At 47.6% G+C, this 19,625-nt stretch overlaps 1 protein-coding gene across 6 annotated transcripts in view; it reads left to right on the plus strand.

The window, feature by feature from the left end:
- Nucleotides 1-1,675: 1,675 nt before the first annotated feature.
- Nucleotides 1,676-19,625, plus strand: part of LOC149361936 (putative monocarboxylate transporter 5) — a 38,425-nt gene continuing 20,475 nt past the window's right edge. For all 6 annotated transcript variants that reach the window (XM_089572875.1, XM_089572874.1, XM_089572881.1 and 3 more), the window contains exon 1: nt 1,676-1,869. The gene's annotated coding sequence lies outside the window, so the exon portion shown is untranslated. The remainder of the gene's footprint in view (nt 1,870-19,625) is intronic.

Raw genomic sequence — 19,625 nt, forward strand, 5'->3', positions numbered from 1 at the left:
GAAGACCAATTTCACCGATGTATTTGGCCGTCTTGGAGTGCGCAAGCTCTGCGCTGAACAGAGCTTGCGTGAGCGGACGCAGCTGCTGGGTGAGACGTTCACAAGCTACATGGAAGACGTGGTGAACCTGTGCAAGCGCGCCAACTCTAAAATGTCTGAGGCTGATAAGATGCGGCTCATTATGAAAGGTATCGACGAGGACTCCTTTAAATCAGCTTGTACCAGAGCTACGAGGAGCTCCGCAAGAAACACGTCCTCACTGGTCGGCCCAGAAGAAAGGCTGAGGTAGTATCCGGTGATGCCGTGGTCGCAGGAGACCCCAGTTCATGCAGGAGGCAAAACGATTCATCCGTGAAGAAGTGGCACGTCAACTCGCGCTCGTGCATGGGGCTCCAGCTCTGTCCTCAGAACTTCCTCCGGCATTTTAGCAGACCATGCAGGCACAGGTCGCAGACGCCCTGCAGATCGCGGATGCCGTGCCACCGTCGCTCAGTAGGCAGTGGCTGCGCCGCTTACCTCCGCCGTTGTCCTATCCTGCCCGGCTCCAGTAGCTCCGCCGCCTTTGGAACCACAACCTGTTCAGTCGTATCGGGTTCCCGCACCATCACATTTGCCGCACATGGCGCATGGAAAACTAGGGAGCGCAGTTCCCGAGGCAAGATCTGCGCTTTCGGCGAACTTTACAAGGCCTCTGACGTCCCAGGCCGACGTAGTTTAAGTGGTCTTAGGCGGTGTTGCGAAGTGTGCCCTAATTGACACCGGAGCAGCTTTATCAGTTATGGACGCGAAATTTTCCCGCCGCACCATTTAAGTTCTCACGGCTTTTTCTGGAATTTTACTCCGTACTGCTGACGCCCAGCAAATCCAGCCACTCGCCGCTTGCACTGCACGAGTTGTGTTGTCAAAGACGTCATCTACAAAACTGCGGTCGGTGCACTAGCATCCTCGTGCTCGCATAACGTCATTCTTGGTGGGTCCTTCTGTATGCTCTCACTTCGGCGTCCCTGTCACACCGACCAGCCTCTGATGTCCTGTACAGCGCTATCGATCGAGACCTTCATTCAACGTGCCGTGACCAGCTGTGCGCCCGTTTCTGCGAATTTAGTTCTCTCTTTAAATAAGTTTTTTGAAAGGCACACAAAACTGTAGAATATTTGTCCACAATGATCACCGTTATCATCTCCCTTGCTGCACATTTGCTAATAAACGTGTTCTTATCATTTCAAAAAAGGTGAAATATCTTAATGAAGGAGGAAACGATAAAATAGATGGAACAAGCCGGCCCTCAAACGTGGAGTCAATAGCCTTACTGCAAATTCCATGCTTCTCTGGCAAATATTATATTAAGCGAACAAGCGAGTACTACTACAAGTACCGACATGGTTTACAAAGGTTTCAATTTGGCTTCTTCGCAAAGATTCGAGCTGAACACGGCTGGCATTGGCTAAACTGCCCAGCAACAGCTTACAATGTAGTTTTTGGGTATATATTCTAGGCGTTCGTTGCGCGTATTCGTCGTCTATTACTCTCGCGCACATAGCCGCCAGCTCACGCATTTCAAGGACTGTAGACGAAGTTGCTATGTTCTTATCGTCGCAGGCGGCATTCCTTGCCGTGTCAGAGAGTACTTGCTCACGCCATAAAGTACACGTGTGGCCACAGTGGAGCACTGGGGTTCTATGAACAAGTACGCCGGACGCAGTAGAGATAATACCGAGGCATAAAACAACGCATTCGAGGTAAAAGGCAGCCCTCCGTCTTGAAAGTCACAGCTCATGGCCGAAAGTGGACCCGGCAGGAATTTTGCTCATCAAGGCGATGCATCACACAGCTGACCAAATGATCTAGCAGCAAGGTGGAAGCAAAAAGGTAAGCGTTTATAGACAGATGCGAATGTAGAGGTAGTTCTTTTTTTCAAATACAGGTAATTTGGACACCTATCAAAGTTCTTTTGCTTGTTATTTACAACGTGCTCGCAATTTTCGGTAAGGACCGAAATTATGTCACTTCTCCTGTGCAGATAAGGATCAGAAATATAGGCTGATTTGGCTGCTTCAGACTGATGGGAGGGCGCAGGCTGTGGTATAACATGGATAATCTCGCCTTATAGAGGTATTCCCCAATGTAATCTAGAATCCAGGGTGCTTCTTGGTGGGGCAAGTTTAAAAAGCCTACTCAGCATAAAAAACGCACGACAGCGTTTTATCGCTGCCCTAATGCTCTCAAACACGCTTCGAGCCAATGAAGCGGGGGGCGCTCACACTGCCGCAGTGAGCATCCGTCGCGGCCAGTATCGACCTGAATGAACGTGGGAAGCTGGATCAGGAATGTGTAACTCGCTCTCCTCCGTCTCTCATGGCATGCAGGCTGCCGAAAGGCGATTGAGAGGGAGCTTACAAGGCTTTATCACACAGATATAACAAAGAAGATGGAAAACTGGTGAAATCACATTTTTGACGGCAGTCTTTGTATTTCTTTTTCTTGAATTTCTTGAATCACTCAGAAACGTATCAAAGTGAGCGATGAAAGCTCATTTCGACGTGATCAGCGCTGAGGCTTTTTCCCCACAACTGACAACGTTGCGAAACAATATCGCAAAAAACCGGTCACATTTTTTGTTGTTATTTTGCAGCCTTTCATTAAATGAGAAAAAGATGGACCGTGGAAGAGTTAAGTTGTTAAAATAAACTAATGAGTAATTGCCTCCTAACGGAAATATACTCCACCTTGGGGATTTCTCATCAATAAATCAAATAAAATAAACTGCTTCAATTGCTTCTGCGCAACCCTAAATAAAATCTCCAGGGCGCTAGGACTTCAACAAAGACTGTTCCAGATTTCACGTTATTAAACTTATTTAATCATTAAATTCGTTACAGTTCACAACACTGACCAGAAGTTTGAACTTCTGGTAATCCGAATTAGTGACCTCAGGAGTGGCATGGAGTGCTGGTGCAACCCGAAGCGTTTATTGAGTCTGAGAAAGCCGACACTTTACTGAGTATATTTGAGTGGCCTGGTTCCAAAAACCAGTCACGGAACCAGACTGGTTCGCTTATCCATCAGAATTGATTGGCACAATTGCTTTGCGTATTCGTCGTCGTCCTCTCATCTGACCTGCCGGCTGCACGGAAACTTGACAGAGAACCGACTGGCGAAAGGTTTATGCAAAGGGTATAATTACAACGCGTACACAGCGTCTTCCACTGGACGTACTACCCTGCCTCCCAGCGGACCGCCCCGTGGCTACTGAAGCATGGCGTCTGCGCACCTAGCTCATGAACGAGTGCCCTAAGCGCGGTTACAATGTCTGTTAAATCTGTTGGTGTCGAATCCCTCTCCACACCTGAAAGAAAAATACCTACACTGTAACTTGAATCTGATATCACTGTGACGTCTGTTTTACGTTTCGCTGTTCAGTTTCAGTTTTACGTCCCAAAGCGACTCAGTCTGTGAGGGACGCTGTAGTCGAAGACTCCTGATAATTTCTACCACCTGGGATTCTTTAACGCGCACTGAGAGTGCGCAGTACAGGGTCCTCTAGCTTTTCGCCTCCATCAAGATGCGACCACAGCGGCCGGGATCCAACCCAAGTTTTTTGGGTCAGCAGCCGAGCACCATAATCACTCAGCCACGACGGCGGCCTCTTTTGCGTTTATCTATTCGTCAACAGCGATAGTATGCAATTCCGAACTGCCAAGTGCCTTTCCCCGAGGGCTGCGCAACCTTCTGCATGTCACATGCAGCGACGGACCGCCGATCTTTACATGCTACTACTTCCGCACAAGGAGCGGTTGTGCGCGGCCCGTTCGAAAGCAGATAACAGCTCTCCACGTTCAGCGATCCACCCGGCACGGCTGCTCAAGTGTTGTACGCGCCAGTTTAGGTAAATGAGATAACAGAAACAACGCACATTGAATGCATGGGTATATAGTCAGACATGGAAAAAAAAAAAACAGCGCTCCAAACCTTACACCATATATCCATGGAATGCGCGAATTGCGAGAGAGATGAGGGGGGAAAGGAAGTAAGATAGGAAAATAGGATGTCAGTTGGGTAGCCATTGTGTATGGACTATTCAGTTAAAGGAAACATTCATGACATGTATCCTTAGCGCCTTGTCACGATGTCATCCATGACTTAACCTTAGAGTAAGCATGGCGCACTGCCACGACGTCATGTGTTAAAACAACACCGCCTAAAGGGTGGCCATAAAAATTTACGTGTCGAAACTTATTTGAGGATTGCCACTCGAAGACATATAAGTTAAATATGTTATTGGCTTCATTTACTATGGGTGCCGCTTCGTTCTGACAGCTTTGGTTCACATTACGCGAAGCGCGCTCGTTATCACCTTGAGCTGTTGCAAGGAAGGCCTGGTTAACTTCTCCGAGAAAGACCACTCAGTCCAGGTTAACCCCCACGCGTCCCCTCTTCTTCTAACTCTCATTGTAGCCTATCTCTCATTGTAATTTATCCGCTGTTACTCCTTACCCGCTTTAAGGAGACATTAGAAGAATTTACTTGGATAGCTTAATTCAAAAATTCACCGATGGACTAATTATCAACCTCCGATTTGCACGCTCCGCTATAGTAATACTTTGTTTTAGGTTGCACTGCGTGCTCGTTAAGGGAAAAACTTGCTTTTGGCACAAAAGACTCGAACAAAGAACCCGCATTCGCATGACGTGTCCTATCGTGCTTCTGTATCTTATCTTCTTGTGCTTTACTCTAGAAAAAAAGCGCTTTTGTTCTGATCGCCCTAGTCAGTAGCCCATGCTAGAAACAGCAGTGGGAGGCTAAAGTACTAAGCACGGGAATTGCGACACATTGCCCGTAACTGTTGTTGAAACCTTGGCGGCCGACTCCCCATTCTTAAAGGCTAGGTTACAGCAGTGTGTGTCGAATATTCTTTTGATGATTTTCCCGTCAAAATCCCTGTTGAAACCACTTGCATTCTCGTGATAGGGTCTGTGTGACTCTTTGCCTTATAGAATCTTCAAGTACCTAGTACCTAGAAGCAACCCATCAACCCTCCTTACTGTATTCTCTGCGGGGGTTCTTACAAAATTTTAGGAGTCCTCTCATTTTTCATCTTTTGCGGTGCTGTAAGATTGGTCAGCCGGTCAAGATCCTCCCAATCGCAATTATAGATCGCGTGGAATCCTCATGTCACTACTCGTGCGCTTGTGCAGCGCTTAAGTGATGCGCCAGTGTCCTGGCAAGTGGTTGTTACAAACTGCCACTTGTCATACTTAAAGAAATATTTGGCCACACTTAAGAGGAGTGCCCTGTGTCGTATGCCTATAAGCTCTGCAGTGGCACCCGTGCCGTGGACGGCACTCTACAGGAGCATTTGATAGATGCGAAAGCAGTTTTGGATGCTGCTCGTGGCATCTCAGCCGTTACCCCCGCATAATCACCTACTGATCGCCTAGTGCCTGACACTGGATCTGATCTGCAGCGTGAGCCTCCTACGCCTTCACGGCCGGGGCAACTATCTGCAGATGCGGACCTTCACTGCGCGGCTGAGCACACACCGGAAATACACAGCGTCAATGCTGGAACTCTTGATGCGCGTTCCTGCCCTATGCGTCAGTCTGAGAAAGAAAGAGACGGTGGTGGGGCTGCGGCGCCAAGCACCTGCACTGAAGGGATTCATGAAGTCTCTTTAGGGTGAGCCATACAGGTTGCTCAATGCCAGCCTGTCAGCTCGCTCCCTCACGGCAAGTGTGGGGTGGATGTGCCCGGTTCAACTGTGCCCTCGAAGCGTGGCGCGTCACCGAGTTCTGCCTACTCTGATGAGGACGTCGCCTCTACATCCAAGCACAAGTGCCGCCGTCGAAATTGAAACATCGAGAAGTCTCCGCGGCGCTCCGTGTCAAGAAGAAAGGGTGCCAGCTCTAGGGAGGTCTCACTTTCCGGATTAGCTCCCGACATCGCGAATGGTCGGCTTACGTGCACTTTGGTCATCATGGTGAACGTCCACCAGTTGTTCGTCGCAACGCTCGACATCTTCCGGCTCCGGTCTAGGCACGAACAAGTACAGTTACGCCGATTGTTTACGGGCACTCGGCTAGACATTGTTGCCGTTCGAGAAAATAAGATCGACAGTGAATCGAATACAGTGGTGGCCCTGCGACCTTTTCTAACAGATTGCAATGTCTCTGTGTCACGCTCCGTAGGCCTTTCGGCGGGCTGCTTTCTGTTCTTCAAAAAGTGTCTCTCTGTTTCTGACTTTATGTACCAGATTGGTACAGAAGGGCACGTGATATATTGTGACTTTCGGCTGCATGACGAATTGTGGAGCTTCAACAACGCGTATGATGCTGAATTCTGGCAAATACGCCCGACGTAGGGCTCTGGGCGCACCAAAAACTCTTATTCTTCAAAACTCTCGCTGTCGGCAATTGAATCTTCAACAATTTTTCTTGGAGCGAGCTACAGGGCAGTCATACACTGAAAATATCCAGCATGTGATGCTCACCTTTACAAATGGCAGGACTACCGGGGCCGACATTTTCAATTTGTTTGATCTTTGGTCTGTATAGGCTGATGTCGCATGGGGACCGGTTTTATTTACGGTATTTCAAATCGGTCTATATGCTCAGTCACCGTCTTCGTTTCATTTTTCCGCAACGCACGAAAACATATGCATCATACCGCTAACGAACGGCAGTTTAATGCTGTTCCTGTTACCTACACTATTGGCACGCAGCATGTGCTTCCTGCATCCATGCACTATTATGGCGATAGCTTCCTCGGCGTGTAAATGACAGAATGTTACTATTTAAACGTGTATCCACTTTCATGAGACTTGCCATCGCATACAGCTAGTTCGATGCGCTTACATAGAAATTGTTCTCGCATTCATGCAACTTTTCGTTGAAACCCTTCGCCGTCTTTGTGTGTGTGTGTGTGTATGCGTGTGTGCGTGCATACACGTGTGTGTGCGTAGGTGTACGTGTGCGTGCATATGCGACGCAAGAACCGCTGGTATGCCTCCACCGCTGGTATGCCTCCACCGCTGGTGGAGGTCTACCACCGATTAGAAGGGGTTGGATCGGCACAGGACGTGATGCTTTGGAAGTATAGGCGGCCTGACGTATGATAACTTAAATAGGAAATTCGAGATAACACGCAACCATATGCTCTGGCCTTGTCGCTTTGTCATTTACAAATGATCTCTAGAGAAATGGAGACCTTGCTTCACGCGACTAGCTTCTTTGAAGCAGATAGTAGTAGCACACACAGACAAGGGCAGACAGGGAAGTGCCGAACACAGCGCTGTCTGTCCTTGTCTGTATGCTTGTATTCCCTGCCTTTCCTTGTTCGTGTGAGTTACTAGTAGTTGCTTCAATGGATTACCAACTATCCCCACAAAGGTCTATTCTAAGACTGGTTTCTTGACACGCAGGGTGAGGACACATGGTTTTGGAAGCTTTTACGAATTACATGGCCGCAGAAAGGTCTCGCCTGTGCACTATAGTTTGTAGCGACCCGTGCGGCCGAGAGTGGAAAAATGCCGAAGAGGAAGAAAGGTGGCCCGCACGCGCCTGAAAACGCTGGCTCACGCAGAGAGAGAACGCTTGAACCTCGTCCTCAGCCGGACGCTGCCGCCCCTGCTCTGCCGCTATCATCTCTCCGTCAGCCTTCAAATAAACGTGGCCGCGGTCACCTCATGGGCGACCTCCGCAATGACCTCTACAAAGTGGTGACTCGGCGAGCCGCGCCTACTATGCCGGCGGCGTCCCAGCATGGCAGGCTGGCAAGACCTGGATTTCCAGCCCCTGCTCCCAGCGTTCCGACCTGCAGGCGTCGGCGGTTGCTTCGCCCAACTGGAGATTGCGATGTATTTGATCGGCATTGTTTGTTTTGTTTATGGGGTTTAACGTCCCAAAGCGACTAAGGCTATGAGAGACGCCTGATCGGCATTACCATCCAGCCGATTAAACACGCAGTCCTTTGCGACATTCACCCGCCCGATTTCCTCTGACCACTCGCCTGCCCTGCCTCGCGTACTACTGCGAATCATACTACCCGCTGCCGCTCTGACGAGGCGGACCCGCTTTCGCCACCGCCAGCGCCTGCACGCGCACCAGCATCACACTCGTCTCCGGCTGCATCCTCAGGAAACAGCAAGCTGCAACTGTCACCAGCCAGTACTCTGCCGCTCCAGTCCAGCGTCTCCAGCTCGGCTGCTTTAACACCACCCGCACCCTCGAATTCCCGCCTTCTCGACAAGGACCTCGCTCAAGATGAGTGACAGCCACCCGAGCTTCACGACCCTTCGCGTCTGCAACTGTGGCAATTGCGCCCGCACATCCCGTCGTTTGGTTTCTGCAAGTGGACGTTCAGCTAAACGTGAACGGCGTCCGATCGCAGATCTGGCGGTACCTCCTCGTGAAGAAGGAGTTTCCCGCCGATCACTTTTCCCAGTTCGACCTTCCGCCGCCGGGTGAACATGTTTACGACGACTTGAAGGACGCCTTTAAATTTTTCGCCGCAAACATTCCCCGCCCTGCATCCCGCACGGTACAACCTGCTTTGGCTATGGACGCCCATCCAACTGATTCTAAAGTGCTCTCGGCAAAGACCAATCCTGCTAGCCACCACCCCAGCCCCTCCAAACGCGCACCACACTACACGTCCCACGAAGCAGGGTACGACGGCCAGACCAGTAACAGCAGCCCCAAGGCTGGCAATTGTCAGAAGGGTGGCCAGCACATGCTGGAGAACGCTGACTCGCGCAGAGAAATGCTTATACCTGGTCCTAAGCCGTCGCTATCGCCGCTGCTCGGCCGCTATCATCTCTCCGCCCGCCTTCAAATAAAGGTGGCCGTGGTCACCTCCTGGGCAACCACCACAATGACCTCTACAAGTTAATGGATTGTTTAACGAAGTAAAGGCTCTAAGGTAAAGCCTTTTCTTGCGCAGTCTTCTTCATTAAGTCAGCAGATGACAACCGTAACCGCAAGATGACGCGTTTCCGTCGAGCGGCCGCAATACCACTAGCCGCCGCCCCCGCATTGCGGCGGAACAACAGCGACCTGGCGGGACCGCAATCTTTAGTGCGGCACTAAGGCTTTCAATCTTGGATTTCGCCGAGGTCCATCTGTATGTCTGAAGTCTGCTTGATCTGCAATAAAATTAACTAAATAAAAATACTTTATGGCGATGAGTGGTTCCGAATCCAGACGGCGCGATCAGATCAGTTTGGCTGGCCATGACATTAGACCACTACATTCTTCCTCTTTTGATCTATGTACATGAACCATGTACAAACAATGAGGAAACCGGTGGCAGATCGACATAATACGTAATACGACACATGTAAGCAAGCCAGAATTCCCTTTTGCATTATCGCTACAACCGAACACACCGTGTCCTAAACTACCAGTCTCTCGCACTGGGCTTTGGGTACCGTCTTCATCGACTTCCAGCCATGCGCAGTGTATCTGAACACCGAAACCACAGTGAAAACCGAAGTGCTAACGCACTTAATTCGCATTTGGCGAAACCACGCCAAATCGACCATCATTTGCTTTTGTGCAACTCTCTGTCGGTGCCTTGCAATGCGCTTTTTACAAAGCTGGTGGAAGTCTTGCGGAACGAGAACGTGAAAACATGCAACCGATTCTCTCCAAAAGCTCTAATTTGATTTTCAGGAGATGTTTGTCCGCTTGCGGATTGACCCTTCGCCAGGACTGGCACATTATCTGCTGTGTTGTGTTTTTTTACGATGGCCTGGCGGGTAGAATGCGTTCATGCATATGAGACCTTGCAGGACCAGTTTGGCAGACGCGCCAGCTTTGTAGTTCTTCACTGTCGGAGGTAAAAAAAAAAGCGCAGTCAAGGAGCAGCCACCTGCGCTCCACGACTCGAGGAAAAGTAAAAGGGAAGAAAGAACGGCGCAGGCAAAGGTACAGCACTGTGACATCCCCTCTCCCTACGGCCCTTTTCTATTTTCCTCCTTGCCTCCGCAACCGGTCGCCCACGTAGCTTTGAAAATAACGCCCATTTCTTCCTAACTATGCACCCGTTCACATTCTTCTTCGCGCTTCACACTATCGCCCATCCCCATTGGTAATCCATATAATCCTGCGAATCTTGTGTCTCGTTGTCATTGTCTATCCCGGAGTAACACTGTCAAAGAGGTGTGTCGGAAGGGTACAGTGGCATTCAAGCAAGTTTTGGTTGAATGCGATTCCCAATTCTTATTCATTTCAAAATAAGCGAGAGCAGTGCTTTGAGCATGCGGTTCGCAGGGGGTTCGGGGATCGATCTCCAGTGCCGCTGGGTACCCACCGGTTTCCAATACGTACAGATTTTCTTGTGGCCTAGTGGTCGCTGTTTTTGAGGTAGAACACTTCGTAAATAGTCTTTCACCCACCCTTATGTAGAAGAAAACACTGTTCAATGGCGGTCTTTGTTGCAAGGCTGCCCTTGCACCATTAAAACTCCTCAAGAAAAGAAAACATTCATAGGAAATAGATGTCCAAAATTGAGAAAGACGCAACGAAACCAATTCTACGCCTAAGCTAAGCATACGCAAGGAGCAAAAACTCCTATGCAATCTGCACGTCGAAGGCGTCAGCGAAATCTCGGCCAGTATTCTCGGAAAGGAAGGGTACAAACTGCGCACAAGCCATACACCGTTGTCAAACGCCTCCTCCACCGTCCCAAAACCCGTCATCCTAAAGAAAAGTTGCAAGACGTGGTATGCAAAACTAGTGCTTGGCATCTATGTTGGGGACACCAGCAATATGACGGAAAGGGTGAAGCAGCCCAAAGCCTAATTCAGACAAATGAATAGGGAGCGAAGCGCAATGGCAGAGCACGTCCAGGCATGTCACCACAGGATTGACTTCAAGAGAGCCATTTTGCTGGAGACACAACCAAACAGCGCAGAAGTCATCCGCTTGAGCGATGATGCTGGAGAATGTTAATTGTTCGCTAGGAACCACTCCCTCTTATTACGTCCACGGTTTACGCTCGTGGCCCTCCGGTGGACCATATGGGGGCTTAAAAAAAGCCTCTGCAACTAGCCTGCAGTCGCACCTTGAAATATTAGTAGTAAAGGTTTACTTACAAAAATACAAAAGGAAAGCACCAGAGCTGCAGCCAACGGAATTAAAGTCACCGGGAGAGGATAGTGAGGAGGAAAAACGGAGGAATGCGGCAAGCAGAAAAAGCTTCGTACACCGTTCAAAAAATACAAAAAGTAATAAGGTCGCGCCACTCACGAGCTAGTTAGTGCCTAGGCATTGTTGTGCACAATTACAGCACCTGTGAATTCACTGCATATTCAAGGCTGCGTGCATATAGCGTTCTGTTGCTAATGAAGCGCGGGCTGCACATTGCACAAGTGGCCGGAATGGAGTGCCCAGCGCCCTCTTTAAAGCAGAAAGAGAAGCTGTTTTGTAACTTCATGTTATCCTATGGGAACTTATTTAGTTGGCGTTTATTTCTCACTTAAGTGGCAAGCATAATAAACAATATTTAACTAGTATTTGATTCTTGAATGTGCTTTAGGAAAAGGTGTAGCTTCCTGCAGTGCAGATGGTAAATTTGTCACGACTGTTCGCAACATGCCGTTCTATGAACTCTTGCTTATCGTTTCATAGTCTACATACATCTTTGACATGATTGCGGATATTAGCAGCGATTACTGCAATGGTAAAGACCTTAGTGACAGCGAACGATCGAATAATTAGAGGTACGATAGTAACCTAGAAGAAATACTGTGAATTACCGCACTACGAATAGTTACACTAAACAAATTACCTCATGCACACAATGAGTTAGTGAAACAAGCACGAAACGGAGCACCAGGTTTGCCGCATACAATCCTGCAGTATTTGCAACTTTCCATTCAAGTTTATTTGCATCTATATATGTATAGATGACAGGAGTACATCAAGAAGCCAAATGAATCCGGCTTGATTGGGCCTGTATCCTCTAAAGAAATGACATTATATTCAATAAAAAGACCACCAAGGTACGGTTACTTCAACGCATCCGTTCTGCATTTTGACTGCATCAGCGAAACTTTCGAACAGCTGGCTGCTATTGAGCGTTAAAATGTAGCAGATAACACGCGATTTTAATATCTGCCATGTACGTAGCAAGTAACAAAAAGTAGCAAGTATACACAACTATATGCAAATATCGTTGAGTGAGCAATAAGCATGAGCGTCCTCGAATTAAGGGTTGCTCTACTTGCACATAAATACCTACAAGTTTCTTTACTCTTTATAGTCAAGCGCACGCTATTCCATTATCACTCAGGCGCACACAACAAATGTTGGCTATCTCGACGAGTTAGGTTCACTGGAGAGGTTGCTTTGCCTGCAAGCTTCTCAAACCGCATGTATTTTGGCGCGATGTAGGCGAAATTTGTTGGGCCACGGCGCCAAGCGTAACCGCGTTTTCGAAATTCTAAAAACGGATATGGACATTACTTACGGTGGGCTACATGCCTCTCAATAATTAAGGAGCCCAACGGTAATAGTTTAAAAGTTAACTATTAAATATTGGTTAACAAGCCTGCTAGTTAGCACGTCTTAGCTGCATTATGATGTACTACACCACGGACAATGCTATGCCAGAAAAAGCGCGTATCTAATTCAAATAGCTTATTTTTAAAAATTGCAGAAAGTCTTAGGTGAAACACCCTGTATACCCATACAGGGTGCGAGCTTTCTTGTTGCGGCCCATGTTTATGGCGTCCTTCCGATGGGGGTACTTTTCATAACAGCGCGAGTTCATGCAGCATGACTCAACCCCCCTAAAGCAAGCAGCCAAACCGTAGAGGTGCGCCTAGCCAAACACACCGAGAGAGGGCGCCACACGTTTCTTGCGATGCTGAGGCTGCGTGATGAATAGAAAAACAACCAGATGAGAATTTCGCCTGTTTCAGCTGTAAAATACTTTATATCTGTTAGAAGACAGGACATTTCACTACCTAAAACTGCGAGTGCTAGCCGATATATCGCAAATTAGTGCAGCGGTGAGTGATCAAGGGAGGCCAAGTGGGGTGTTTTTTCGCGATCTCGTCATAGGCTTCTTGCGATCTTATCTCATTGCGCAGGGTAAACGCGATATTTAAGGCACACTGATGAAACTGCTTTAAAAAACTGTAAGAAATATTTAACACCTCAGCGAGAATGCTCGCTTGTAACAATTATGCCTGACGAGATATTGATTTTTATTTTTCATCGCCGTTCACTTACGCCCCGCCGCACCGCCGGCTGTCGCAAAATGGCGCGACCGGTTTTTTGAGGCGCATGGGTGGTAATTATGGGGACGATTACGGCTTGAATTTAAAGATTCACAGTGCTCTCTGTGTGCTGACCCTTAGCGAAAAGTAATGTTTGGAATATGCGGTGGGATATTTGTATTTTATTTTAGGCATATATTCATGAATGCATTAAAAGTATGCAGGAGATCGGTTCCCCAACTTTCGTGCTTGGTATTCGAAACGTATTCTTAAAATTTGCCAAAAATACGCCATTTAAAGCATACTTCGAGCACGTTTGAAATACGTGAAAAAATATGTATGCGCTTTTAGCATCTTGTGAATGTATTAAAAGTGTACTTTCGTAAATATGAAATTAATTCGTCCAAGTATACTCCAATTCTAACAAATGGGCAGTCCGCGTAAGCATATTTGCCGCACACTTCAAGCTACCTTCGAAGAATTTAATGCTTCAAATCAAGTTTAAAGAAATAGGATTTCGATGCTGGAATGTACTTAAAGTGTACATTCGTAAACATGCAGTTAATTCGTTCAAAGTATACTCAAATTCTGGCAAATGTGCAGTCCTTGTAAACATATTGGCATCCCACTTCAAGCTACCGTGGAACAATCTAGGGCTCGAAATGGCGCTTCGGGGGACAGTGAAAACTCTCCCTTTCCTGCCGTCCTTTCGTTTATGGTAACTTATATCAGGAAGGTAACCACTAGTTATTAACATTACGTGCGGAGACCGTGATAGCATTATACTGGCAAAGGCGCCTTGGATACTTCCGGGCCCGAACATACCAGTGAAAAAGACCCCAACCGGCAAGGCCGTCCGGCTCTCTTAGACGCCCGTGTATTTGTTGGTTGACAGTTTGACTCCTGACCTATGCCTGACGCAAGTTTCGACTAGCAGTTCAATTCTAGATAGCCCCCTTATTTGAATGCGACCAGTATGGCGCTTGTGCGAGAACTTGGGGGCCTAACTTTTCGCGCGAAGAACCCTCACCGGGCAAGATAATGCGTCGTCCCTCGGTGCGTATATATAAGGCAAGCGAAGTATGCTTGTCGGAGCCCTTCTTGTTTGCTACATCACTTTCTGTCGACACTTTCTCGGTGCAGACACCTTCGGCGCTCCAATAGTGTCACGTGACCCTGCAATGTCTTAGACCTCTAGATTAATGGTAACTACGCGTTTTCTCAGGGATGTGCTTCTTCAGCTTATCGCTTATAGCCGCGTCAGCCATTAGCTCCGCTGTTGACAACACTAACCCGTCTCATCCTGTGAAGCCGCCTCGTAGATTTTTTTTAAAAAGACCTGAATATGTTTTAATGTATCAAAAGGTATATTTTTATTCTATGTTTAATGCAATCTAACGTATTTAATGTATATTTTTAGCATGCCTTTAATGCATTATAAATATGCTAAGCGGGCAAAACTTTTTGAAGTAACTGTCTGAACGTTCGAAATAATATTCCTTTAATACTTAGAAAGCATGCGTACTGCAGTTTAAGCGTGGGGACCAAAAATACGAAATAAATAGAAATTATTACAATATCTTCAAAATGCATTTATAGAATATCCTTTTTTTGCTAAGGAGAAATTGGGTTCACGTTACCCTGATGGCGTAACGTGAACCAGATGATGGAAGGGAAAAATCGGGGAATATTGTGAAGAAGAGACTGGAAATTTTTCTTCAGACGACCGCCTAAACGCTATCACATTAAAAGGTACTGGCATGTTTGCTAATGAAAAAGTGTGTCGCGAAACCGAGTAGGTAGGTGAGCGATTTTTTTCGCTTTCATCACTAATCCTCGAGGCGGAGTGTGAAATGAGTTGTCAAGGTGCTTTAAGTGTTAGTACTGACGTGAGCAAACATTCATACAGCGCAGCGCATATACAGAGTGTGAAAGTTTGGGCCAGCTGCTGTATTGAGGGCAGAATAAGGGATCGCTAGGCCCCTGCGGATCCCAAGAAGGAGTTGATGCCTATGGCTGGCACCCGTCGCCAATTACCAATGTAGGAGGGGAGGCTATTTGCAGATAGGCTTTAGTGGAATCGCCGACGACGGCGGGTGCCGTGCTTTTATTTAGGAATGTGTGTTGGTGACGCATGCGTATCTGCGGACACTGGGGCGCCCATCGCACCAAGCGAAGAATATCTTTGAGTGAATGCTAGACGTACAGCTCCCCACGACCCGACACCAAGCTTTCGTGGAGTTGCCGGCGATGGTGCGCGCCATCCTTTCTCCGAGGAGTGCCTGTGGGTTCCAGCAGCAGGCCAAGGCTGCCTTGACTAAAGCACTTCCCCAACATAGGGGTGCCAGGTTCACTATCGAAGCTGCAGGGCGGGACGCGCGATTAGGCGAACCAACCACTTTTGTGGAATTCACTATGTGCGTCTTATGGGGCAGCTAAGGTTAATGATTTTCTTAAAATTTGTGTTTTGGAAGTTTCACGCAGCAAGCAACCAATGCGAGCTGAGTATGAATGTTCTCTAGATGTGAGATGGTTTTCTGGGGCCATAAAACCCAGCCCGGGAGCCCAATCCATCGTTCTGGGCTGGGTTTAGATTCTCTGCATCTTCGGCTATGCCGAAGAGGGATGATATCCCTCTTAGGCAGATCCACCTTGTGTTTTATTAGGCTCAGTTTGCTGTACATTTATAATTATTGTAAATAAGTTGTATATAAAGCTTCACTTCCTTTTGGCAGTATGACTCCTCGCGCTACGAGTCTTTGTTTAAGAAACCTTCGCTAACGGCACACCTCAGATGCAAAGGAGGAAGAACCACCACGAAAAGATATTACTGGCAGAGTACCTGTGCGTTTAGTTTCATGCTTATGAGTCTTATGAACTGTCCCAAAAAATGAATACCTGCCTAATTACCACGCTTCCTTTGCTTCATACTGACTTGCTGTAGGGCTCTAGTGGAGTTTACTCAACGTTGTAGCGAAAGAGCATGTTTTTCAGAACTGAGAAGTATGGGCGCTAGGAGACATAGGTGCAGATATCTTTCGTTGAATATCGCCGCTCAATAAGCGGAATTAACTCCCTGAATTGAACGTGCATGTGCTTGTGATATTTCCCTTGTGGCCAGATATAATTTGTTCTTCTCCTAACAATCAGTCTCCCAAAGAAAGCCTATGTAGGTATGTAGGTGTTCAAAAGCTGCCTTAAGTCTTGGGCAGCGTATGAAAAGGCTCTGGCAAAACGTAAGACTGAAAAAGTCGTACATAGTTAAGGTCTGGGAAATATAGAGAACTTGAATACGCTTAAGTAAGCAAGATAGTGTTATTGGAAATTAACCCCTCTGAGATGCGTACATATATGCTTTAGTTTGAACACACTAGTTAGCTGCATTCAAAGAGTGCCATCGAAGTCGCGAAGATTAAAAGCATGTGCAAGATTAATTTTCGTCCATCATCCTTTTTCTTGTCCTGAAGTCATTCGCATTTTTAGCCCCATTAGAACACCCTCAGAAAAGAAACACTGCAATACAGATGAGACACAAGTACAAATATGCAAGTATACTAATGCTTTATACCCCGCCGCGGTGCCTCAGTGGTTACTGCTCTCGGCTGCTGAGCCGAAAGACACGGGTTCAATCCCTGCCGCGGTGGTCGAATTTCGATGGAGGCGAAATTCCAGAGGGACTTGTACTTTGCGATGTCAGTGTACGTTAAGGAACTCCAGGTGGTCGAAATTGCCGGAGCCCTTCACTACGGCGTCCCTCACAGCCGGAGTCGCTTTGGGACGTTAAACCCCATAAACAAAACCATCTTCGAGTCGTAAGCTCCAGTGACCTAGACTGCCTGAGCCAGCAACTCGTGATGGTTGCTTGCTATCTTGAATGACATTGATTTTTGGCACAAGCAGAATTTAGATGTAATCCAGCTGATCAGGAGCCCCTCTTTTTCCGTCTTTGAATAGTTGATCTCTGCCTTTGATATCGAGGGTCCCGCGCTGGGGTGTATCGATTTTTGCTGTTCTTAATTCGCACAAGCAACGCGTCGAGGCCCAGACTTCTTTGTCTGTCGGACGCTTATTTTCAGCTGCTTCATCAAAGTGGGTAAGCTACTATAGCTCTTGCAAACGGCGTTGAAGTTTCCTGAAAGCAGCAACCAACGGCGCATCCCACTCCAACCGGACGTTAGCCTTCATTCGACGTGTCAAGAATTCGGCAATTCGCGAGTACATTTTCACAATCTGCTGACAGTATGAGCATAATTCAAGGAATATGCGTACAGGTTTACTCTTGGCAGGCTGGGGGAAAAATAGCTGATTATTTAGCTCCGGTTAAACCGAGTAAGACGCGTTAGCTTCACAAGTTAAGCTTGGTAAATCTCTTTATTCAGCATACTTCATACTTTCGTTGTAACTTGGGAGCCCGACTAGCTGCTATGGTGGGGTGCTCGTCGTCTTCCATCAAGCTGCATATGGCCTGGCGGCACTACACCCTCCTTCTTATATTCGCAAGTTATGACGTTATCAGTGACGTGGATTGCGTCATGTCACGCATGCGATGACGTCACGTGTCACACAACCACCCTCTTGACCTTGACCTTGGGTTCCAAGCGTTAGCACACCATTGCAACACCACAAGGCTATTCATGGTTTGACCTCTGGCTCACTTCAAAATCAGAATTGAAAGCACGGCCTCCTTGGCTTTACATGGCCTTGTGTGAAAAGCGAACATAGCAGAAGCAGGCACCGCGCTGTTCGCGCTGTGGCTGGCTTAAAGGCTAAAATGAAAGCATGGCGACCTTCGCTTTTCACCGCTTAGTCAAGGTATCGCTTCAAAATTGCGATAGTGGCTATTTTTGCTGGATCGGGCCGCAATCCATCATTGCTGATGACGTGGTTGAGTAACACATTGATTGATTTAAACCACGTTTATTCCGTATTAGAATGCGCCGAAGACCCTGCGGTGGAAGTGGAGGAGCTACTGTAGAGAAGGGGTAAGGCTACCTCCTCTTCATTAATATTTCCTGGAGGCAGCTAAGCGGAGGCTGTGTGCCTCTCGTGAGCGTTGCGGAGTCCATCGCCGATCAGCGGCAACTCCAATTCCTGGATGAACGCGAGCAGTGCCCGCCAAAGCTCGATGGCACGATCTCGAGACGAGGTATCGGGGCAAGCGCAGGTCCAGATATAAGAAGGAGATGACTTGTCGAAATGACGTAACAATGCTATTACGTCTTAGCCAGGGGAACTGTTGAAAGATATGAGTACCCCCCGTGCTGGATAATTGCTCCTTAATATGTCAGGGGCTTGGTCATGGTTGCAGCTTCCCTTCGCAACTGCGTGCAGTCCAGAAGACGTCCACGCTCAATGGACCGTCCTAGCAGACGTCGGTTCTTACAGGTTCTTGTTCGGGCTGGCAGGCTTCACTGGCTTTGCCAGCACCTGTCATTAGCACACACAGCCCCTCCACCAGAGGTGTCGTAGTGATGTCGGCAGTCCGGCAGTCAGGAAGAGGGCGAATGGCTTCCCAAAACAACACTTTATGTGGCAGATTACGCCCAATATCTGAGCACCTAGGTGGCGTGGAGAGCAAAAAATGCGGTCAGCGGTCATCACGGAAGAAAAATAGCACCGCTGTCGACAATTCTCGATTTAAAGCTAAAGAAGATTAAAGATAATGCGCGGTAATCGCCTACAACAATCTCTCAAAAAGTACAACCAATTGCGCGCAGCAATAAACTTTCTTGGTTAATCTGGCAGCATGTGTCGTGAGAAAAAAAGTAATAAAGCAGCGAGACGGTGGCTTTGAGCATGAACAAAAAAATTAGAGAGGTTTGGGGCAATGTCAAGAACGTAGGCGGGGTTTTTTATGGTGATTCACTGGCCTGCCGTGTGGAATGCAAAAGTAGAATTTTTTTTCATTTCCTGCCGGGAGAATAACCGGTTTTTGTAGATTTTCAATAAATATTTTATGCACACGAAATATGAGAATTAATGTCAATGCAATGCAGAAAAACGGATAGAAACGAGCATCATGCTAATATTACGAACTTTGTTAGAGTACTGATCTTAATACTGCCGCGAATGTTTGTAGTGCTTGTTTGTTCATTCTTCAAAGCTACTGGAACGCCGCTTTATCGCTTTGTTTGAGGTGCAAGACGCGCCCAGGTTTATCTCGATTGATCGCATCCAGGCGGAGCCGACACTACGTTGTTCCAGAGTTCTCTAGTAACTTTCCAAGCTTTGTCTCGAAAGTTCGCTATCAGCTTTAAAAAGAGCACTGCCGAGAGCGGCGGGCAATCTGTTCGACGACCCCCGAGCACGCATGTCGCTATGCCGCCGCCGAGTTAAGTTCTTTAAGGGCGCAAGTCAGCCAAAATGAAGAGTTTCGTTTAGAAGCAATTCTCGCTGTTTTCCA

This window comes from Amblyomma mixtum, chromosome 2 (genome assembly GCF_055824585.1).
Source record: "Amblyomma mixtum isolate Tamu chromosome 2, ASM5582458v1, whole genome shotgun sequence".
Classification (NCBI taxonomy): domain Eukaryota; kingdom Metazoa; phylum Arthropoda; class Arachnida; order Ixodida; family Ixodidae; genus Amblyomma; species Amblyomma mixtum.